Below are 24,602 nucleotides of genomic sequence, written 5' to 3' on the forward strand. Positions count from 1 at the left end.
GGAGCAGGCGCTAGGTTGCTGAAGCGGAACCGCCATGGTGGGCAGGGCCTTGAAGGCCAGAACCAGAGGCACATGGGGGATATAGTGGAGCTCACACATACCCTAGCATGTAGAAACAAACCCTAGCGTGCAGTTGTTCATTGTCTCATCTGTTTTTTTGCTACTCATAATTTTTGGAGGGATGTATGTGTTAATGTTGATTGACATACATTTTGTAAATTTTTTCAGATATAATCTAGCACAAATGTATCATATGTTCACCATTTGTAGTTAAGTCATTTGTTGAATGAAAAATTAGATAATATCACAGTTCTGGGTTCAGGTTCCAATCAATATATGTTGAGAGATGTTAGCTTTTTTTAAGAGTTGATGTTGACACTATTATTTTACTTTTATTATATCGATATTGTGAAGAAATATTTGGAAAATAAATAATTACATATATAATTAAATGTTAATAGATTCTGACTCCATCCGACATGCTCGACATAGTGCCACTCTCTTCCTCCCTATTAGGAGATGTGTCAAATATTTGCTTGTTAGAAGTATATAATATTTCACTTTTGTTTTGCTAGAAATTGAAGCAAGTTTCATTAAACAATGAGATCTCTATATTATAGTTTTAAATTTTTTTAATTTTAGGTTTGTGGAGACAGTTTTCATTCTCCATAGACATTAGCAATGGAGTCAGCTATGGGGATAGGACCGTCTACACAATTTGAAAAAGTTGTAACCATTTTTTTAATATTGCGAGTTTATGCATTTTCATGTGCAATTTTAAAATTTTAATATATACATGTACATGTATTGCATAGGGAATCCATGAGGGCGCAATGCAAGGGGAACATCATGAGGTATTGCATGGGATTTGAAACCTTTTATAATTTTGTTTGATGATTAAATTCTCATTTAATTTTAAAACATTAAAATTTAATTTTAAAGTACACAATCTTATGTACATATGAATAGTACACATGTTGTGCACGACACCGATGATACTGATGACAAGACGAGGATGCTGAAAGATCATATATTTCAACGAGATTCTTTTTGATACAAATTTTTATTTGACAACATTTTTATTATATTTACTTTTATCATGATATAAATTTTGGACAGGTTTAAAGTAAAACTCTTTATTATGAATTGATCTCTTTGATGCATATTTTTATTTCACAACTTTTTATTATATTTACTTTTATAACATTTGATATAAATTTTGGACATATTTTAAATAGAACTCTTTATTATGAATTGACCTATAATATATGCTAATTTTGAAGTTTATGTACATTTTGCATGATGATTCTTATAATGTTAGTAGAATATAATTATTTGACAACTTTTTATTATATTTAATTTTATAAGATAATTTTTAGACATATTTTAAATATAACTCTTTATTATGCATGATGCATGGTTTGATGCATAATGCATGGTTTGATGGTTTTATGCATGATGCATGATGCATGGTTTAACGTTTTAAATAGAACTGTTTATTTTGCATGATGCATGATTTGATGCTTAAAGGTTTTACATTTAAGTTCATGAGTATGAAGCAATGAAAGTAGATTTGCATTTAGTTGGTACATTTTGCATGATGATTCTTATAATGTTAGTAGACATGATTCTTAGGTTTTGTTCAAAGTTGTTTTGTCAAGTTGTTTAATGAATAGTAAATTGCAAATTAGAAAACATGGTACATTTTGCATTCATGAATATTATCATGGTGTAGAAGTCTAAAATGTTTAATTGTAACTTAAAATTGCATTATAAAATATGGTATACATTTCTCATTCATGAATAGATCATGATATTGTATAGAAGTGCTAGTATAGATGTGGGTTGATACATAACTTTTAATATAAAGTTGTAAAACGAAAACATACTATAAAATTGCATTATAAAAGATGGTACATTTCACACGATGCATGGTTTCATGCTTAAAGGTTTTACATTTAAGTTCATGAATATGAGGCAATGAAAGTAAATTTCCATATAGTTGGTACATTTTGCATGATGATTCTTATAATGTTAGTAGACATGATTCTTAGGTTTTGTTCAATTTTTTTTTGTCAAGTTGTTTAATGAATAGTAAAATTTCAAATTACAAAACATGGTACATTTTGCATTCATTAATCTTATCATGGTGTAGATGTCTAAAATGTTTAATAATAACTTAAAATTGCACTGTAAAACATGGTATACATTTTGCATTCATGAATAGATCATCATCTTGTATAGAAGTGCTAGTATAGATGTGGGTTGATACTTGACTTTTTACATAAAGTTGTTCAAGGAGAACATACTATAAAATTGCATTATAAAAGATGGTACATTTTGCATGATGCATGGTTTCATGCTTAAAGGTTTTACATTTAAGTTCATGAATATGAAGCAATGAAAGTAAATTTTCATTTAGTTGGTGCATTTTGCATGATGATTCTTATAATGTTAATAGATAATTCTTAGGTTTTGTTCAAAGGTGTTTTATCAAACTTTGTTTAATGAATAGTAAAATTGCAAATTACAAAACATGGTACATTTTGCATTTGAATGAATCTTACAATGGTGTAGATGTCTAAAACAATCATATAACTATATATCATTTTTCATTCATGAATAGATTATCATCTTCTATAGAAGGGCTACAATGGATGTGGGTTGATACTTTTAATATAAAGTTGCTACCCAACTTTTGATGCCCTTTGTAAGAGTTACAATTTCTCCATACCATATTTTCAAGTGATGAGTTTTTCAAACAATATGATAAGTAGAATGAATGCCATTTTTGATTTCATTATTACCCACCAAAGTTCTCATGGATCAACCTTTGCTTGGTTGTTCTAGTTAACTTCCAACTCTTTGCTTGATGTAAGGTTTCAAGTTATAGTTTCAGTTTGATCAACATTAAACATTATTTAAAACATGTAACATTTTGCATGTTGCATAGTTTGCTGCTTAAAGGTTTTACATATAACTTCATGAATATGAAGAAATGTTTGTAAATTTGAATTTAGTTGGTAAATTTTGTATGATGATTCATGTTAGTAGAACATAATAAGGATTTGGGTTGATTCTTAGGTTTTTTGAAGTTGTTCAATGCAAACATACTATAAAATTGCATTATAAATAATACATTATAGATTGTACCTTTTTCCCTTAAATTCTACTTTCAGATACTAAATTGCATTTTTCATGAAATTTGAGAAAGCTTACAGATTGACAATTAAAATATGCAATGTTGAATCAACTAAAGTTGTGTTAATCTCAAAAGTTACATTAAAGTATTTATGAAATTTTCAAATTTTAAATATTATGTGTGGAGCATGAATTGTTAGTTTTAATAGGTTTTGTATACACTACATGTATAGGAAAAACACAATAAAATGAATTTCTTTTTAACTTAACAACAAAACCACCATATTAATGAAAACAATTATTTTGTAATACTTAATAAGTTAGCTAGAATGGACAACTTAACAACACACTAAAATAAAGGATAACGATCTACTTGAACTCTTTCTCAAAGATGAATAAGGAGAAGATATTGTTGGATAGTTCAATTAAAAAAATTCTAATGGAATTCTATCCTCAATGATCCATTCATGGTCAGCATTTAACATTCTCCATTTTTTAACTTTTGATTTTTTTCTTGATTGAACTTCTATCAACTTTATGCATGCTGCACACACCAAGTGACTATAGTGAGAACTTATGGCATCGGGTTGATAGCCTTGAAACTAAGCATGACTCTCTCTTTAATGAGTTTCTTGGAAGAAATATCCTTTTAGTATAGTAGACCGTCTTTCATATATAAAATAGTTATCATCATAGTCTTCCAATAACTTCATCTTTCCTTCAGTGCACCACATCAAATAACACTTCACATTTTCTATGTTGTTAATGGGTGCAACTACAACAAAAACATCTCCTGCATAGTAAAAGAAGTATAAATTCAAATCATAATTAATGAGAAATTAGTTATCAACATGTGCTTCATTTTATTCTATTCAGATCTATATTTTAACTATTATCTAGATACTTATACACAATGATTTTAAAAGAAAATGAAATGTTACCTTCTCTAACAAGATAAAAAAATCTATCACCTTCAGATGACACTATAGTCTCCTCTAATTCCATCTCTTCAAAGCTTTCAAGTGACATTTTCCCCTTTGTATTAAAAGTTTCATATGTTTCAAATATTTTACGTACATATTGTTTTCACAAACACCATTGAATTGTGTGTCCTCTATGCAAATAGGGAAAAAACAAGATTCTTTTCTTCTATCAAATGAAAATGCATTTCAATACTCTTTTGTTTTAATTGAATACAATTTTCGAATCTCTTTTATTGTTTTAATCAATCTATCTACATCTTGGACTCCAATATGCCAAAAAAAACTATATAGTAAATTTAAACAAGAATTTAGATATGTTATTTAGAATACAATTTATATATCAAAGATAATCATCGATCAATTATTTAAACTATATAATTTATAAATGTTTAAAATAAGAAAATTAATAAAAATTATCATTTATTAAAAATATATACTTGAGTTAATGTATATGTACAAACCTGCGTACCTCCCTTGATGGGTTAGTCTCATGGCTTAGTGTAACAATGCACTATTGAACAACTTGTTCAGCTGAGACAAGTCAGTTTGCAAAGTGGTCTATTTGATATCTTCAAAGTGCTCGTTTTATTCATGCCCCTACGCCATCATGTTCTCCTTTTCCATGGCCAGTCTTAAAGAAATTCTAGCATTGTTTATTGTTGGTTTTCATATGAAGACGACACAATAAAAAGAATGATCATGGAGATTTTAATTGACTTGCACATCCAGCTGATCATATCCAATGTTCATTGAATTTTATTACATGACTTTTTAATGATTCATAAATCTTATCAAAGCAATGTTGTACAAAATGTGTATCATGTGTATGGTCATCGCTAATATAAAAAAGATATTCTTTAATAAAAGTTGATTCTCACTTGTGCTTTCTATATGATCAATATTTTGCCCAACATGTCTATATAGAACATGGAAAAGCATAAAGATTTGGTTAGAATGATAATTTTCACTTTGTATTTCATTTTATGCAACAAATGTGTATTTTTTTGCAAAATCAACTATTGACAAAATGGTCCCCAGCAGAAAATTTTCACGAGAATTTTTTAATTGCAGGTCTTTCCATCGATCTCTATGAAAATTCTTGGTGTATTTATAAATTTCTGTCTCAAACTTCTTCAAAAACTCTATCACAAAAATTCCTTCTTCTTGTAAATCAATTCTTTTAGCACTTGTATTATTACTTGAACCAATCGATGTATGGATATATTCATAACACTTCCATTTCATTTTTATGTTGGACAATGATTGATCATTCATATCAATAATATATTTCTCATGAAGAAAAGTCACACATTTTCTTTCACCAACACATTTCTTTTGGTAAAATATTTCATGATTTTCTCTTCCACATATAATTTCAAATATGAAATCATGCATAGTGGAAGGAGGAGGTGAAATTTTCCAAAATGTTTTACCAAAATTAAGGAAGATGTCATAATATAATTGAAATTCCACATGATAGCAACAACAACAAGTGTCACATATCATGGTTTTTGTTGCACAAAATTATTGATTGAGACATTAATTCCATAATTCTCTTCTACGAATTTATTAAACAACTCTATCTGAGTGGTGTCCAATATATGTTTTGCATGTTCTTCATATTGATTTTGTGATATTCTTCTCCACATCACAACCCTTACTTTTGGTGAAACAGGTGATTTTTTCATCCAATATTCATATATTAATTTTTTAACATCTTCTCCAATTCTATCTTTGTATGATTTCCTACCAATAATTGTTCAACAAGCAAGCTCATCATTTGCATCTATTTGCAATCTAAATTCCCTATGGTTGTGCAATGTTTTTTGTGAGGTCCCTAATGCTTTTTCCATAGATTTCACCAAATAAACCACTGTCATTTGTATTGATCTATGTGCATCTAGATCACTTGTGTTTATAGTTCTTCAAATTGATTTTAGAACAATATTTATATTTTGAATCACATTTTCCTTCACCTTTTTATCTTTCATTTATTTTCAAACAACTAATAGTGTTATAGCTTCTTTTAATTTATTTTATATTAAGAGACCTCTCAAAATTTGAGCTTGAACTGTCACATTTTCATTTTTGAAGAACTCATCAATAATGAGCTTAGCACGATATCATATAACATGGTCAGCTTTTTTATCTCCATATGTGTGAGTGTCGACATTTTTAAACATCTCATCATCGATATTGATTTCATATGTACATATGAGAATTTAATGTAAATGAGTATACATATATATTAAATAATTAAATTAAAAAATAGAGTTCATGAAATTGAAACTAATAAATATGTATAATTTCAATAATACATGACATACATATATATATATATATATATATATATATATATATATATACCTAAGGGTGATTCAGCTTTTTCACTTGAATCTCTTTCAACATCTTCAACAACATCATCAATCACTTGTTCATTTTATTCTTCACTTTGTCTTTCAACATTTTCAATCTCATCATCAATGTTACGAGGAAAATCTCTCTCTATTTACATTGCAAAATATTTTTCAAATTAGTTCATCAAATAAAAGTTAAATTTCACAATACACTAATATCATATATGATATTTATATTTACATACTTTGGTTCAACTTTTTGTTGAGATCAATTTTCCCTTTCAATATTTAAGCATTATTCCTTCTTTCTTTTTTAATAATTTCTCAAGTATTCTGTACAAGCCTCAACGTCTCTAATTCGATCATATTTTATCTTGTAATTTCTTTGATTTCCCATGATAATTCAATCTATGTAGATTTTTAAAATCAAGCCCAAAATAGTCACTTTCAAAATCTAGCCAAAAAAAACTCACTTTCAAAATTCAACCCAAAATACTTACTTTCAAAAAATCAGCCCAAAAAACTCACTTTAAAGATCCATCACAATTTTTTTTGTCCAAAAATTAGATTCAAAGAAGTTTGAAATTCCAAAGCTACACATGAAGAATTTGAGTGTGAAAATAACATTTTGACTGAGTTTATTTATATCATTTGGCCGAAACACTTATATCGGAGGGTCACATCGTTTCATTTTTATGGTTGACGGAAATTATGGATATTTTTTCAGCCAAACTTTTAAAAATGTTTGATCGATTTTTATTTTTATTATTTTTATAATTTTTTCAACGACTCTTCACGGAAAAAAGTAATTTGTTCGTTTTTATTTTGTTTTTCAGCCAAACGTTTTTTTGAAGGAAATTTAACATGCACATTCAATTTTTTTTATTTTCTTGTTTTATGAGTCCTGATATGACTAACACACTAACCTATAGCTTGAATAGTCATGACCTAGGGGGCACTTAAACTATCAAAATCACCCGAGGATCACACTGATCCTGGTCCACACCAACTCTTAGCATGGACGGATTTTTTTTTTTTAATGTATTTTCAAACCGACGACCTTTACACCATGAAATGCCTTAATAGAACACCCTATCATCATCTGCTCTATGCCTCGTAGGTAACGTACACATTCATTTATAACACTTTGTAAAGTTAAATATATTGATATGCAAATATTATGGGAATATGAATTAAAAATGCATTATTAAAAATATTACATGTGCTATTAAGAAATTTCTAAATACAAATTGTTCACTTTTATTTCAGAGGAAACTGTAGTAGGCATAAGAAGAAGCAAAAAAAAAGGTAAAATTCAACTGACTCAAATAAAATTTCATGTAATAACACATCAGGTGCAAGTAACTCAATTGGTGATTGTTGTGATATGAAGTGTTATGTAAACAATAAGTTTCAAGGTTCAAATCCCCATAGCCCAAGCCAAAAAAAAATGTCATGGAAATGAAGACATTTCACATCATCTATCTCATTTGTAAAGAAATAATTTCTAAAATTTCAAATGTGCCCCCTATAACAAAAAATACCAACAAACATCACATTTGAATGAATATCAAGATCCTTATAAAGGCTTGCATTGTTTCAGCAAGAAATGACACCAATTGCTTCACACATACCATCTCATAGTTTTAGGTTATCAAGAATAATCAATACAATTGTCAATACCATATAATTCATGCTACAAAAACAAATAAAAAATGAGGGTGTAAATGGAACAATGTCATTGCCAATACGTTGCCAAACTAGGTACCCCAATCACTACTATATCATCTATATCTAAGGGCCAGTAAAATGTAAAATGTATGATAATATGTGCTTAAAAGAAGGATAGCCTTAGGAGACTTAGAGAGGCTTCACATAAAAATAACACCATACTCATGTATTTTTTGCTACATGCTTTTAAACATCAAGGCCATACATATTGTTCCCAATATTTTTGAAACTATATTGATGCATATTTACACACATATACATGTACTATATGTATGGAATCATACGATGCCATTCTTACCTTCCCATCTCTTGATGCACACATTTGTAATCAATTTCATAAACAAACAAAATGTCGTTGACTCTCCAAATGGAATAATATGGACCCCATGGACCAATGCATGGCATTATAAATACTTATTTTAAGTGTAGGGATTGGTCATTGCTTGAGTTAGCCCCATCTTGCAAACACAATACAAATACAATGGGTACACTATCAATTTCCAATTACAAATTGTTCAAATAGCAGCTTACCTTTCATGCCACCTTTTAGATTTTGACATCTTGTTTGTAAAGAGGCATGCAGAAAAGGGTAAATGTTATGATTGTTATGTTAAAAAAGAATCATATCACTAAATTTATGTTTCTTTATAATATGCAAAACATAAAATGTTACAACAATCTCTAAAATGACTAAAACTCATTTTTATCGCTTCCATGTGCTTGCGCCGATGTCTACTCTTGATTTCATGTTTACAAAAAAAATCATTTATTATAATTAATATGCAAATATCACTAATATAGCATGCCATGTCGCTAACCATAAGAGACACTGACGTCTTCCTTTGCATTTACATTTCCTAATACAAAACAAGAAATGTAAAACATAAAATTGTTTGTTCACATTATAGATGATGTTCCAATAGACATAATTCATTGGATGATAATTAGTGTGTCACTAGTCAATGAGTACAACATAGAGGGGCTATTTGAATTGACATTTCCTACTCTTTCCCAACTAAGGGTGTCCTACATTTCTAGCCATGCATGAAGAACAATTCAGTTGATAGTTATGTAATACATTTAATGAGATAACACAACAATAGGTTCAAAATTCATCCTTGATTTAGATACCACCTCTACAACTAGATAATTTTCCATCAAAGTCGAGAAACAAGTACCAATTTTATGAAGTGGCGTAAGACCATAACACACCAACCACAATTGAAGAGGCATGTGCCCATCTCAAAGAACAATTGAAAGGAGAAATCCTAGATGGTATCATGCTATTCATAGCACACCTACATTGGATTGGAGAATTTTGAGCATTATGGAGGAAAGAGGTGATAGAAATGATCACACAACTTCAATTTGAAACCTTGTTTTTCACTCTCATCAAATCCGACACGGAATGGTCACAATTTCATGTAGTTATGCAAACTAATGGTATAGGTATATAATGTACAATACAAAAAATATGACTAGGCAACATAGAAATTTATGTATTTCGTCCTAGTAATTTCACATTCATTTTGTAGGTAAGAATGATAACATTTGAACTCTACACATATACATGTTTTTATGTTTCCTATTTTTGCTCCAAACATGGAAACATTGAATTGAGAATACTCATATTAAATGAATTATGAAAAAATTTCTTTGGTACTATGTATAGCTTGGAATCATAGAGAAGACCATGACACACACATGGCTATGTATCAATCCATTGAATATGATCCTTTCTTTCTATATACACAGGAAATATTTATATGCATTCCACTTGAGGACTATGAGAAACTCTTAAGTCAAGTTCAAAGACATATAAAGTTTAATGATAAATCATGTCTACAATATAAAAAAAGTGATACTCGTGAATGTAAGTATGAATACCCTCGGAAGTTACAGATGGAGTCATCCTCTACATTGATGAGAAAAGCAACATACATGTCACTTGATATGTAATGATGAGTGTCTAAATATCCATAATCCAAACATAGTTCAAACTTGGAAATAAAATGTAGATTTCTAATCAATCCTCTCTCATTATGCAGTTTTGGAGAACACTGCCAGATGTGCTTCCAAGTTGAAAGAAATATTAGAGACTTATCACCATATGTTAACCATAATTACAATGACATCACATCTAGATGACCTTGTCTCATATTCTTATTGTTGTTTTCACACACAAGAAATTATAGAGCAAAATTCCATGCCCAAGAAATTGGAAATATGCAACAAAAACATGTCACTTGTCAGATGTAGCTACATCTTCACCAAGAGAAATGTTGAGCACTATATATTTCATGAAGTCTCTCATGATTTATTTGCATTCTTATCTAGATCCAATTTCAATGATTCATATTTGACCCACCCTTATTTTTTGGACCATATCTATCCTATTGAACTCATAAAGCACTAGACATATATCCAACCATAAAAAACTAAAAGGTGGAAAAAATTAAACACCCTCACAATTTTCATATATGGCCAATAAAAATTGTGGCCGCATTAATTATACAAAAATTCAAAATAATGACCTTGACAAGTTTTACCATTAACATTGGTAACATTTATCATTAACCCTTAACCTTAGAAATAATGTGACTTGTACCATTATTCACCTTCAAATGCTATAAATAAACTAAAAATATTTTCTATATCTCACTCCAAAGAAAGAAAAAGAAACACTTATATTCTTAATAGCTTGTGTAATTACAACATTTAACCTCAATCCCTAGCCCACCCCTACCATAATAAAACATTTTTTTCATGATAAGGGAGTTCAAAAAATTCTAGACTCTTTTCTATTCAAACATACTTCGCAATGTTTGATTTAGGCCATTATTTTATATCTTAAAATTTAGTGTTAGCCATTTAACATAATTATAGTAAAAAAATTGTAACTTTATCCATAAGCACTTCTTACATTATAAGATGAGAAAAATATATAATTTCTTTACTATTATTATACATGACATCTAAAATATTATTGATATTACAACTTACTATAAAGGAGATGTAAAATTCATTTCATGTTTAACATGGAGTTGGTATGTGGGATTTAAAAAGAAATAATAATAACAAAAAAATGAGCATTAACCATAATAAAGTATTTCAATTTTCATATTAAATATCATAACTTTATATAGAATTAAAGAAATTAAAGGAAAAGAAAATCTTATATTTTTACTTTTGCAATATCAAATAGTTAGATAATTCCTCCATGTTTGAATGTATATTTGAATAAATATTTGAACATGCCTCTTAACTAATATTTAAATATCAACTTTCCTATTAACATACATATACAAAGGAGCAAAAGTAAAGAAAAATGTTTTAATATTGACCATAAATAAAATATTACAATGACCACGTTATGTAAAATAATTTTATTATATCAATTTGATTTTAGAAAAAATAAGAAAGAGAGAGAGTTCTTATTTTATTGATAAGTGGTTTCTAATTTAAGTAGGAGGGAGATGTGTAACTCCTTCAATGCTCAATAATATTAATAACAAAAAAAATCTATAGACACAAACTCAAAGAGAGTGAGTGTTCCTATTCCATAAATGCATGCTTCCTGCTTTGCAACATTTTATTGGTGTGTTGCTCAAAATTAAAGAGATATAAAATTATTTTTATCCTCAAAAGTTGACACATGGTACATACATACATATATATAGAAGGAACTAACATAGATCATCTTAATCAAGCGGGATCAAAGCTCTTGAGCTCTTGATGTGCAAACTTTTTCTGAAAAAGTTTTGCATCCTAAAAAAGTTGTTCACCTCAATAGATTTAATCTCTCTCAACTTTTGGTAGATCCAAACTTAAAATAGATCTATGTTGGTATATCTAAACAATTAATATCCTATAATGACTTATAAAAATATGTGATTATGTTTTCCTTAACTTTACATTTATCTCTTTAAAAACATATAAATTTTAGGGCTAAAATAATTATATATAATATGATAATATTCAGAAAAATTAATGATAAGATGCTTTTAAGACATTTTCTATGATATAAATTAAATGCTTTTAGATAATGTTAAATTTATTTATACATTAAAAAACACAATTATAATTTTTAGTGACTTTATAAATATTTTTTTTTAAATTATATTTCTCAATTCAATATCTTAAAAAAAAAAACACAAAAAAAAAAACTTTTCTTTTTATATTAAAAGAGGCATACCTAAATTAATGAAAAGGAAGTAAAATGACTATAAAGATATAGAAATAATACAGGTTATCCACATCTTGGTAACCCAAATCTGTGTCTCTTTTAACGAAGGAATTCAAGGTTATGTCTGAAGATTGAATTATTGATGAAATGCCATTGGCCCACCGAAAAGTTTAACATCATCTGCTACGGCAATATGGCTTTCCTCATTACCGGGTACAGCAGAGATGTAAATTGTGATTGATAAGACACCAAAGTACAGGATCGTTCGTGCAAATGATTGATGCGCAACGTGGGTCATTACGCTCGAAATTTCGAGATAAGGTTGAGGAGAATCCAGATGCGCGAATAGAACGGAAGACATAGAAAACAAGTTAATCTGCACCTTCCCACCTTCCCGCGCCCTACTTTTCCACAGCAGCGGCCACTCAGAAAGTACACACTTTATTCGATATGTGTAGTCATGCACGCACTGGCATTGGCGTGGAGGTACCCTGTAGCCAAACATTTGGGTTTGTGATAGTGGCAAATCCAGGAAAAACATAGTATTATCATTATCCAAAAGACCTGCAAACGGCGCCGCACCGTGTCATTGGCACTGTAACACAAATGGCGGACTGTTCGTTTGTCCGCAAAATCCGCACATGGCGGGCCTGTTTATAACTATCGTTATCAGGTACTATTGTAAAATATTAACAGAAGATTTACTGTGTTAATTTAGTGGTTTTTTGAATGGTGTAGACCGTCATTCTTATTTGGATGGTAGAGTTTTGGAATATTTAGAAATATTATGGATATGGGTATGAGAAATCCGAATCAGTTGTTTATAAAATTCCAAATTATTTCAAAAAGTTATAAGTTTATAAAATTACATAAAGTTTTAAGAATTAGTGGCTTATCTTAATTCATAATCAGATTAGGTTATTTGTCAAAAGATGGTAGGTCAATATTAGGTCATTTGTCAAAAAGATGATAGGTCAAGTGGAAGTTTGCAGGTTTAATTCTCTTCACCGGACTTTTATTTTCTGGAGACATGTTAGCTCTGCTAAAATTTTGAAAAAATCGTACAAATTATTTAATCGTGTTGAAAAAAACTCATATAAACCCTTTTAAAATTGAAATGAATGTGATTTGATCATAAGTATTTTCCAAATTACTCTTTCCAAATCACTGATTCACCGATTATTACTATTATAAAAAAACAATCAAATTGGTGCACTTAGACTTTAGTTATCGTTTAATATAATGAGGGTGGCTGAACTAATTATCATTTGCTTATAAGTTCAATTTGTAGAAATTGTTTAATAATGTAAGGCGCTGTCAATCACCAGATATTCACTGATTCACCGATTATTATTATAAAAAACAATCAAATTGGTGCACTTAGACTTTAGTTATCGTTTAATATAATGAGGGCGGCTGAACTAATTATCATTTGCTTATAAGTTCAATTTGTAGAAATTTTTTTATAATGTAAGGCGCCGTCAATCACCAGATATGTCTTTGATTGAGATGGGTTTACTTATTTTAATAATAAAAAAATTAAAGCATAAATCCATTCACACTTTTTTAAGTGGATAGAGTTACTTTTATTGAATGAAAGACGGTAGAATAATTTTATTTTAATTAAAAAATTGTATTATTTTATAATTAAGAAGTTTAAAACCGTTTTTGTTTAGTTAAAAGTTTGTTTTTGAGAAGGAAACAAGTTAATGGCTCAAGGCTCAAAGGCATCTGCCAGCATTGAAAGCCTGCAGTTTTTATTTGGCTGAAATTTTGTTTTCTTGAGAAGTAAGGAAACAAGTTTAATTGCTCAAGACCCAAAGGCATTTGCCAGCAGTGAAAGCCTACTGCTTTTGTTTGGCTAAAAGTTTGTTTACTTGAGAAGTAAGGAAACAAGGCTAGGTCAAGACCCAAAGGCACTTGCCAGTAGTGAAAGCTTACTGCTTTTGTTTGGCTAAAAGTTTGTTTTCTTGAAAAGTAAAGAAACAAGGTTAATGGCTAAAGACTCAAAGGCATCTGCCAGATGTGAATCACCAAAAAATAATTATATGTGAGATAACTTTCATTGAATAACAGTGATGAATCAACTTACATTAACCTATTACAATCACTAACAGTTATCTAATTTCACAACTAAATTATAATAAAATTTCCCTAATTAAATAATAAAAATAAAAAACAAAAAAATACACTCCTTTACCTTATTCTCAATCTCCATTGAAATCTTATTCTCAATCTCCATTAATTAATTTTCAGTATTATTTTTTTATCCCTAAATTTATATGTTTATCATTAATAAATCATATAATATGTATTATAAAATAAAAGTAACAACATGGTTTATTAAATGAATCTGGCTAATGTGAACTTAGAAAATGAATTGTGGGCGTGTCTCTTTGTTATAAGATCTATGTGCAGGTGTTTTAAAGTTGTTTAAAGTAAACAGAATCACGTGTTTAGATGTTTTTACATTTTCCACCATAGTTTTGCCTAAACTTTTAAAAGCCTCCTGACTAATTATGATGTGCGAACCAGAGATCATTGATTATAAATGGCTATCTATACAAAAATTTCTGATTAGAAGGTTTATCAGACGTTCATCAACCATAATTTCAATGACTGGTAATATATAAATTGCTATCCAGACAAAAATTCATGAAATTAAAAAGCCTAATATAATTCACCAAACTTTAAGTTAAATCAATGGGATAATATATAGATGGTGTGGTAATATAAATGATGAGTTTATTTTTAGGTAAATTATAATTATATAAGATGTTATTTTGGTCCATGTTTGGAACCTATTAATGAGGTTCATCTTCATAATTAAGATGGAAAAACAGATCAATTTAACTGGATTAAATAGCTATAAGATGCATCATGTTCCAGAAAAAATAATATAAAAAAGCTAATAATCACTGTTAGTTTGAACTTTGAAATCAACAGGTATTCTTTTGTTAGAAAATTTATATTAATAATAATTTAATAATATTGTGTGTTTATTATTATTGAGTTTAAAGACTCATCCTACAACCCAGTTACTCATGTCAGCAGAAATAAAAATTTAAAAACATCTATACATAAAAAAGACTTAAATAAGTATACAAAATATTTAAATAATATTAACTCATAAAAAATTTGCACCTGAAAAAATTATAGATCTCTAGACTCAGATTAAATGGGTATTTAAGATGATTTTATACTTATTAGGATAAACCAAACAAACTTTATAAAACAAGAAAACAGAAGCGATGATATTATGTAATCATAAGGCTATGTGATCATGAAAGATGGTGGAGCCTGGAGGTGTGAATGTTTCCTCTCTTTTAACATGTTGCCATTTCTTCGACGGGTACAACATGGCCGTAGATAGTTTCTATGGAAAGATCTGGTTAAGGGGTCATCAAAACGCGTAATGGGCAACCAATGTTGAACTTTTCTATTACAATCATAATTTTTTTTGGTTAAAGCAAATCTCAGGTTCATATCTTTGAAGATAAGCAATCCTAGGGGCCACGATGCCTCTTGTTTGAAACTAAGCATAAAAGAGTGTAAAAGTGTAAAATGTTGTTCCTGTATTAATGGTAAATTGATCAATAAGAGCAGTATATAGTTAGTACTTTCTTAAAAAACAATTTCCACACTTACACATACTTTTAGATTTTTTAAATTGTTAATGTATGATTAAATTGAAGTGAAACAAACACGTAGTTACATAACGATGAGTTATACTCTAAAATTAAAAACAATTTGAAAGTATCTCAAAAAGTTTTAAAATCTGTATTTCGAATCTGAGATTGTTAATTTAATTTTATTAAATTTAAGCAACAAAAACGCTTAATTAAATAATCTTCTAACTTTTTAGAGCATCGACCGTGAAAAGCTTGATTTTAATGTCTTTATGGACGAGTATTATGTGGGTTTGTACCTAGTTTCATACTATGATACTTGGCGAAATTCATGCTTATCACTTTTTGAAGTATACCGTTACTGTTTGATAAAATGATCGCATGTCAAGTGTTGGAAGAAACCTTGCCCTGCACAATGTTTTTGTTGTGTACAACAAGACATAGTTTTAGATTTATAGAAGAATCTTTGTGGACATACCTTATAATTTATGCATGTGAGTGGATTTTAACAACGATGCAGTGAATTTAAAGAAAAAATTATAGCATGGTTTGAGAAATCTCAGTATGAAGATGCGAGTTCGTGATATACTTTGTAGTTTTTGGTAAAGAATAATGTAATGGAGCTGAAATATAACCTGGATTATTTATAGTGGTAGGGAATAAGTTACTTATAGTTATTAATACATAGCAATGGTAAATTATAAATGATTTATGATTTTATTATGTATTATTTATGGAGGGTGAGGGTGAGGGTGAGGGTGAGGGTGAGGGTGAAGGAAATAATATGGTATTTTTTAGCTTACTATTATGTTGTTTAAATTGTGGAATTAGGTTACTATTGAATATTTTTGTAGAGAGTAACAATCTATATTGTAACCATTTTAGTGGTTAATAATACATTGAGTCTGCAAGTGTGAGGTTTTTCTTCCACAAGGGTTTCTTGTTTATTTTATATGTTTGCAATTGTTCTATTTTTAAATTTTCTACATCTTTCTCTATCAGATTAGTATAAGAAATGTATTTCACACCTTTGCTTCCTTTCATTTGGTATCATAGTTGAATATGTTGAATCTAAGTTGTTAGGGATAAGGTTTTATGTTCTATTCTTTGCTTGAGGGGGAACTTGAATAGAAAGAAGTTGTGTTGTACGAAAAGGTGAGAGAATCTAAATTAGAAATTGAGAAGATTGATGATACTAACCCTAGCTGTCAAATCTCAAGATGGAAGATCTTCTTGTAGATCAAGATCTATGGGTTGCACTACTTGAAATCAAACCCACTAATATGAAATATGAAGAGTCAGTGGTATTTGAGAGAAAAGAGAGAAGACTTATGGGGCTCTACTTAGCTTATTAGTATTATTGAATAGTTTTAAAGAAAAGAATGCAACAACTCTTTGGAAGAAGTTAAGTGATTTATATCAAGCTAAATATCTAGTTAATAACATTTTCTATGGAAAATATTATTTTTCTTGAGAATGGGTAATGGTGATTCTATAGTTGAGCATCTCAATGAATTTAATACTATTGTGACTTAGTTGATCTCATTTGGAGTGAAAATGGATAAAGGGGATCATTGTATGACGCATTTGTTTTCTTTGCTATAGTCATGGGACAACCTCATAATGGCCATTTGAAGCATTGTAAAGACATTAATGCTTGATGAAGTCATGGTTACCTTATCATCATAGGTTGTGAAGTGGAAAGCTTATGAATCCACCAATGAGGCATTTTACATTGATGGAAGATTGGAGGAAAAATGAAAGAAGATAGAATACAATATATACAAATCCCATTGGAGACATAAGTCTCCTAGAATGTCCAAGGAACCATATTGGAACTATAGTAAGGTTAGAAATTTCAAAAGGGACTAATGTTAATGTTTCTTAGGGCAACATTGTTTTTTACTTTGATAATTGCATTTCACCATTAATACTTTAAGTTCACCCCACATCATCATTACATTATTCAAATCTACACCATTATACATCAACATATGCAATTACGTAGAAAGAAACAACATCACGATCATCATTAATGCGGTGGAACATAAAAGGAACAATAGAAGAAAGCATGGACACATATAGAGACACCTGGATTGGTCTGAGACTAGGGAAAAACCCACTATGGGGAAAACCCCTACAAATCTTCTTCTTCTTCTTCTTAGATCATCATCAAATGATGCAACAAAAGAGAGTACAATGGTCCATAACTTTATCTATGCAGCAAAACAATAATGATATCTATGAAACATATCTAATTATGCTAGGATCACGATCCTCATACTAATGGTTGTAATGTGTTGTCACAAACTAATGTCAACTGTTGTACAATGTTGTTGCTGTGTCAAATACTGCTAAACATAATACTGCTAAACACTGATGTTACTGTCAATGAACCTATTACATATGTTTGCAGCATAAACTAACAAATCAGATCTACAGATCTGTAAAATGGTAGAGAGAAACCTAGATCTACTTGAGCATTGAAGCCAACTAATGCCAAGATGTCAAAACCCTAGATTTGAACTGGGTTTCCCTCATCAACATTGTCTGTGAGCAACTGAAACTTCTAGGTCACTCTCACGTATACAATATGCGAGAGACTGTGACTGCAAAGTTGCTCCTAGGAGGTCTCTATGCTTGCGACTTTGGCACTGAACTGCAAAGACTCAAAGTCACTCCCTAGCAAATTTGTACGAGAAACCGACAAACCAAAGTCGCACCGTTTCTAAGTTTTACGAGTGACTGAGATGACAAGGTCACTCCCATGGCTACACGGTGCGAGCAACAGAGGATCGAAACCTTCTTATTTACCTTTGAACTTAGATTCACTCCCATAAGCCTCTATGCCAATGTCTAAGGGTCTATAGTCTCTCTCATAGGATTATGTGTCGGCGACCAGGGACCATAATGCCATGTTCCCTGCCAATGACCAAGATCAGAAGACCCTAACACAAAGCGAACCTTTCGCTTGTGATTTTGGACCCTTGAGCGAACTCCTTCCATTGAACCTGTGTGAACTAAGACAAAAATAATCTTAAGGTGTATTCTATTTATGGGATTTCCTGAGGGGTCACTTAGGGTTAAGACTGATCCATGCAGTTACTCATGCGGTTAGGGCTGACCCATTCCATAATACATGTATGAATAAAATAATTCATAGCTCAACTTCCTCTTAACCAAATTGGGTGATCGTTAGGTTGATTTTGGTCCTCTCGAAAAGAGAAATCTAATGCAATCATTATCTTGGTCATTTGAGTTGTCCAAGGTGGAATTTTACTGCTGTTGTAAAAAATTAACACTCCCTCTCAACTAGGGAGAATTCCACCTGGCAATATTTGTCCATCGAACAATATGCCATTCTGGAATCTTCAAGTGTCATCGCGTATCACCATAGATCATCTATGTCACATAATCGTCATGCCATGTCCAACTCAAGTGTCTCATAATCACAAATCATCATTGTACATCTCAATCTATCCTTTGCTTATTCCCGTTTATCTCTTGATTGTTCTCACTCGTATGCTGATCATTTTCGAACCTAGAATAAGAAGAATTTGTTACCAAAAGGCAGCTAAAGCTACCTCCCTCTATCCAACAAGTTATTATCTGTAATCTCAGCTAGCGAGCTGCTACCCAGAATATCATCACGGATCGTCATCGGAGAGCATATCATCAAGGAGCACATCTCAACCTAGAACCACATTGTGGAGCAATAGGTTCCACCCATACCGAGTAATAAGATAACTCATCACATAGGGGAGTACACCATCGACCCTGTAATTTCATCAAGAGCTTACCCTCAACCCAGAATCATATATAGTTATCTCAACCCATCCTATTGCCTACTGATCTTCCCATCAATGACCTAGAATAGTCATGTGGTAAAACACCTGCATCATAATTGACTTGGTTTGTACACCTCAAGTACACTCTCAACTCGTTTACCAAAACGAGGAGTGGTATTCCCATCAAGTTGGCTTACTTGAGGGTATGATGCCAACTGTGGTATACTCTGAAAAGACCAAGAGGGGAGCAGCATTCCCCAACCCTATAAATATAAGAGAGCAACATTCTTCTACCCTGGGTAACAAATAGGTTAACACCCTATTTTCTAGAGTTCCCTCAACCCCAAGAGCCCTCTATCCCAATTCCTCACCTAGGGAGCTCAAGTAGGGTAGAAAGAGTTTTCTCAATGTCCTCGATCAACGTTGATCTCATCATCATCTTGTCTCAATAGAAACTATTTCTTATTCATATAGAACATCAAATCAAATATCATGTTTGATAATATATAATCATGTGAATCACAAAAGGATACCATAATCAACCTCCCTCTCATAGAGGTGCCAACCACAAGCCTGAGCTTGTTTCGAACAAATGCACTATCTCAATATATGAAAGTATCTCAGTCCCAACTATAAATGTGGGACTTACTGCCAATCAGATCATCATAGTGTATCCATGTCATATGCAAATCATTCTCAAACAACTCTCTAAGGAGCTATTGTATCTTACCTCATAGATAGTCATGCTAGCAACATCATGATCAACCTCGATCATGCTATTGACCTCTCATCCAAGATATCATGGAATATCACATACTAAAGAAGAATCTAAATGTTCTTATCAACAACAATATCAAATATCAGCAATACATTTGTGAAGATAAATATCATAGGAAAAATATTACATTCTCAAAATAGAACACCTCATGCAGATATTTCAAAGCATACTTGATGGAAACTCTATTTGAGTGAAGAAAATCACACATGAATTCATTAAGGTTCTATGCATATCATACATATACAGATGAATTTTCAAAATGGAACATCAATGCTTCAACCGTCGGAAGCCATGTCAAGTTCAACAACATTTTGAACTTCAAATCAGAGTATCCAATGATTTTCATTTTCGTTATTCAAAACAAATAGCTTTACAATATTGAATTTCTTTCCAAAATTCCAGAAATTGATTCATGATGTTGTGATACATTATTTCGGGCTTCATAAGCCATCTCCCTATGATTAGATCACTGGAGTCTAATCACCTGTCACAAGTAGATCATCAGGATATAAAACCAAAACCATAATCAATATCAAAGCTATACCTTGGAACTCATCATCCTGACTTCATCAGGTAACTTTAAAATATAGACATATCTTGATTTCAATGCTCAAATCATAATTCCTTGATAAGCCACCATAATCACTCTTACCTAACTCAATGTTGTACCATCAATAAGAAAGGTCAACTCATTAGAGTTTATAAGCCAAATCACAACCATTATCAAAGTAATCATTATCATAGTATTAATACTTTCAACCAAGAGACAGGTAGAGCTCATATCAAATCATGACTTCATCATGTCAGCAAGTCATGCATAATCAATATGAATTTTATCAAGTGATTCTCATAAGCATAATAGAAGTCATCTTGTCACTAGGTGCAAATGCATACATCAAGGATGAATCATGCAAGTTCCATTTTTCATTCCAAACCACAACTATCATCATTCCAACCATTTTTCTAAGAATAAGGAGGCCAATCTCCAAATACCCACATAAGTCATCATACCCACATAGTATTGATATCAGGGCAAATCAACAATCGTCAAATCAAATCAGTAGGCATCAGATTAAGTCCAAATTTCTATCATAGAGAGATCTATAGTCAAAGCCCTATTCAATCATCAATTCAAAGTTATTGTCAAGCATCATGACAAAGCATTGTTCGTCAATATCAATAAGCCAAATCATGCCAACCTCTTGTAGCAAACACATAGTGACATATCTATATGTATGTCCTGATCACCTGCAAACACAAGTTTGTCTGCATGTTCATGTTATGGCAAACATTCAACCTTTTTCTAGATAGAATATCTTGTTGTTATCTACAATACATCTATGGCACTGACATCTTCCAGGTGACCATCTGATTTCATGCATAATACTTCATTATATGATCAACAATTTAACTCAAAAACTTCAGAAATTAGTTAACAGTGGCAAAATATGTCAGGGAAATCATCATTTAGAGCTTATATAGCTTCAAAAATATTCATATGATGGTCAAGTATAGTCAAACCTCTAGTCGCTCCCTTCAAGTTAGCATGAGAGTGACTTTAGCTGCCTAGACATTGTCTTGTCCTTAGCGTGCGAGCATCCAGGGATGATATCTCCTAGATCTGTGATTGTGACTAGAGCATAAACCCTGCTTTTTATATGGGCTTCATATCTAAGACTCTACTACAGATGAATACTATTAAATGCAAAAAACACATACTCCAGCAACATAGAGTACAAATAGTAATAAGGGTAATAATCTTGAGAAGTGATTCTCCCTCTGACTAGGGATCTGCATCATTCATCTTCATTCATGTAAGTAACCTGTCTTGACTTGATTCATGCAACAACAGATCTGTTAGATCATAAAAATATGGTTATCAACATCATGACATCAATATTTCATCAAAGGTTAGACTCAAAGCAGCAGATAGATGTAACATCATATCTCAAAGGTTATCAACACAATAGCATTTTCTATCAAGTCACTCCATCAAGTTACTCCATCCGGTTTAACCATATGCCATCAATATAAGACCACATGTAGTAAGAGATCTGGAATATTAAGCTTACACTTATACCTCTCAAATCAAGGTTACGATGCACTTCATGATCAATGAGATCAGTTTAGGTCATTCAATAAAGCTTTATCAAAACAACAAGAGTGTCAATCGCTCTTTCCATATGCTTTCATCATGATTTTCACAATCATTACCAGTAGACTCATGTATAGGAGTCAATGAACTATCCTTCTATATTAAATCTTTCATGACAAGTATCAAGAGTATCATTTTCTAGAGCCAAGGTGCTAGCCTTCTTTATAGGATCAAAATATCCAATAGATAGATCATAGATGTTAGCCAAACATCAAGTGTATCAATGTATCAACATTAGATAGCCTCATAGAATTCAAGAAGGTCAAAATGTTCAACACTAAGTGCATAATTTCATCATAGGAGACATATATCCAAGTCACTTTCATATGCATGTATGAGCCATTAAAGAAATGGGCATTCTCATCATACCCTAGGGATTACCAAGCTAATAGCTAAAACACAACATACCATGCATACCTTAAGGTATTTAAATACCTGAGCACCTACTCATTAGACATAGGCCACTTGAAGAGAATTATCATCTTTTCATCAAGTACCTCTTTATCTCTTTCAAGATCGGCATCTCAAAATGATCCTCAAGAAGGATCTACACATCACATCTCATCAAGGAGGTTAGAAACACCCATATCCTCAAAGCCAAGAAATTATTTTCTTCAATGAGAGGTGGTCCTCTCCCTCTTGAACCAATCTTCAAGAGCCATCAATTTCCATGGTCCATATACTAATGTTTCCTTCAAGTATTCAACCAGATCTGCTAAGGGTTATTCCATCTAGGACTTCATCAAATCTCCCATAAGTGCTTGAGAATCTCCACATAGATCATGCTAGATTTTTAGACATCAAATCTCAAGACTTTGCCATAAATGAGGGTTTTCTCTCCAACCCTAACCTCATATAATCCATTAAACCCTAATCATCAAGATGCCTAGGGTTTGATTCAAACCCAAGAATTCTTTTATGTCTCCACCATCGTCTTCTTGATTCCATCAATGGTGTCATCATCGGGGTGATCTCCACGATGTTTCTTCAACCTAGCTCTAATAACATGTTAATTTTTCTTAGGGTGATATTGCTCTTTACTTTGATAGTTGAATTTCACCATTAATACTTTAAGTCCACCCCATATCCTAATTACATTATTCAGATCTACACCATTATACGTCAGCGTATGCAATTACATAGAAAGAAACAACATCACCATCATCATCAATGCAACAGAACATAAAAGGATCAGTAAAAGAAAGCATGCACACATATAGAGACACCAGGATTGGTCTGAGACCTATGGAAAACCCCACTATGGGGAAACCCTTGCAAATTTTCTTCTTCTTAGATCATCATCAAATGATGCAGCAAAAGAGAGTATAATGATCCATAACTTTATCTATGCAACAAAACAATAATGATATCTATGAAACAGATCTAATCATGTTAGGAATCAATATCCTCATACTGATGGCTGTAATGTACTGTCCCAAACTGATGTCAACTGCTGTATATTTTTATCATTGTGCCAAATACTATTGGACACTAATGTGACCGTCAATGAGCCCAATACATATGTTTGCAGTGGAAACTAACAAATTAGATCTGCAGACCTAAAGATCTATATAACAATATATAGAAACCCAGATCTACTTGATCACTGAAGCCAGCTGATGCCAAGATGTCAAAACCCTATATTTGAATTGGGTCGCCCTCATCAATGTTGTCTGTGAGTGACTAAAACTTTTGGGTCACTCTCACGTTTACAATATGTGAGTAGTTGTGACAGTAGAGTCACTCCCAAGAGGTTTCTATGCATGCAACTCTAGCACTGAACTACAAAGACCCCAAGTCTCTCCCTAACCGAGTTGTACGAGCGAACGACAAACCAAAGTCATACCCTTTCTA

Source organism: Pinus tabuliformis, chromosome 9 (assembly GCF_031772625.1).
Source record: "Pinus tabuliformis cultivar Carrire ecotype Pingquan chromosome 9, CPIR1, whole genome shotgun sequence".
In the NCBI taxonomy this organism is placed as follows: domain Eukaryota; kingdom Viridiplantae; phylum Streptophyta; class Pinopsida; order Pinales; family Pinaceae; genus Pinus; species Pinus tabuliformis.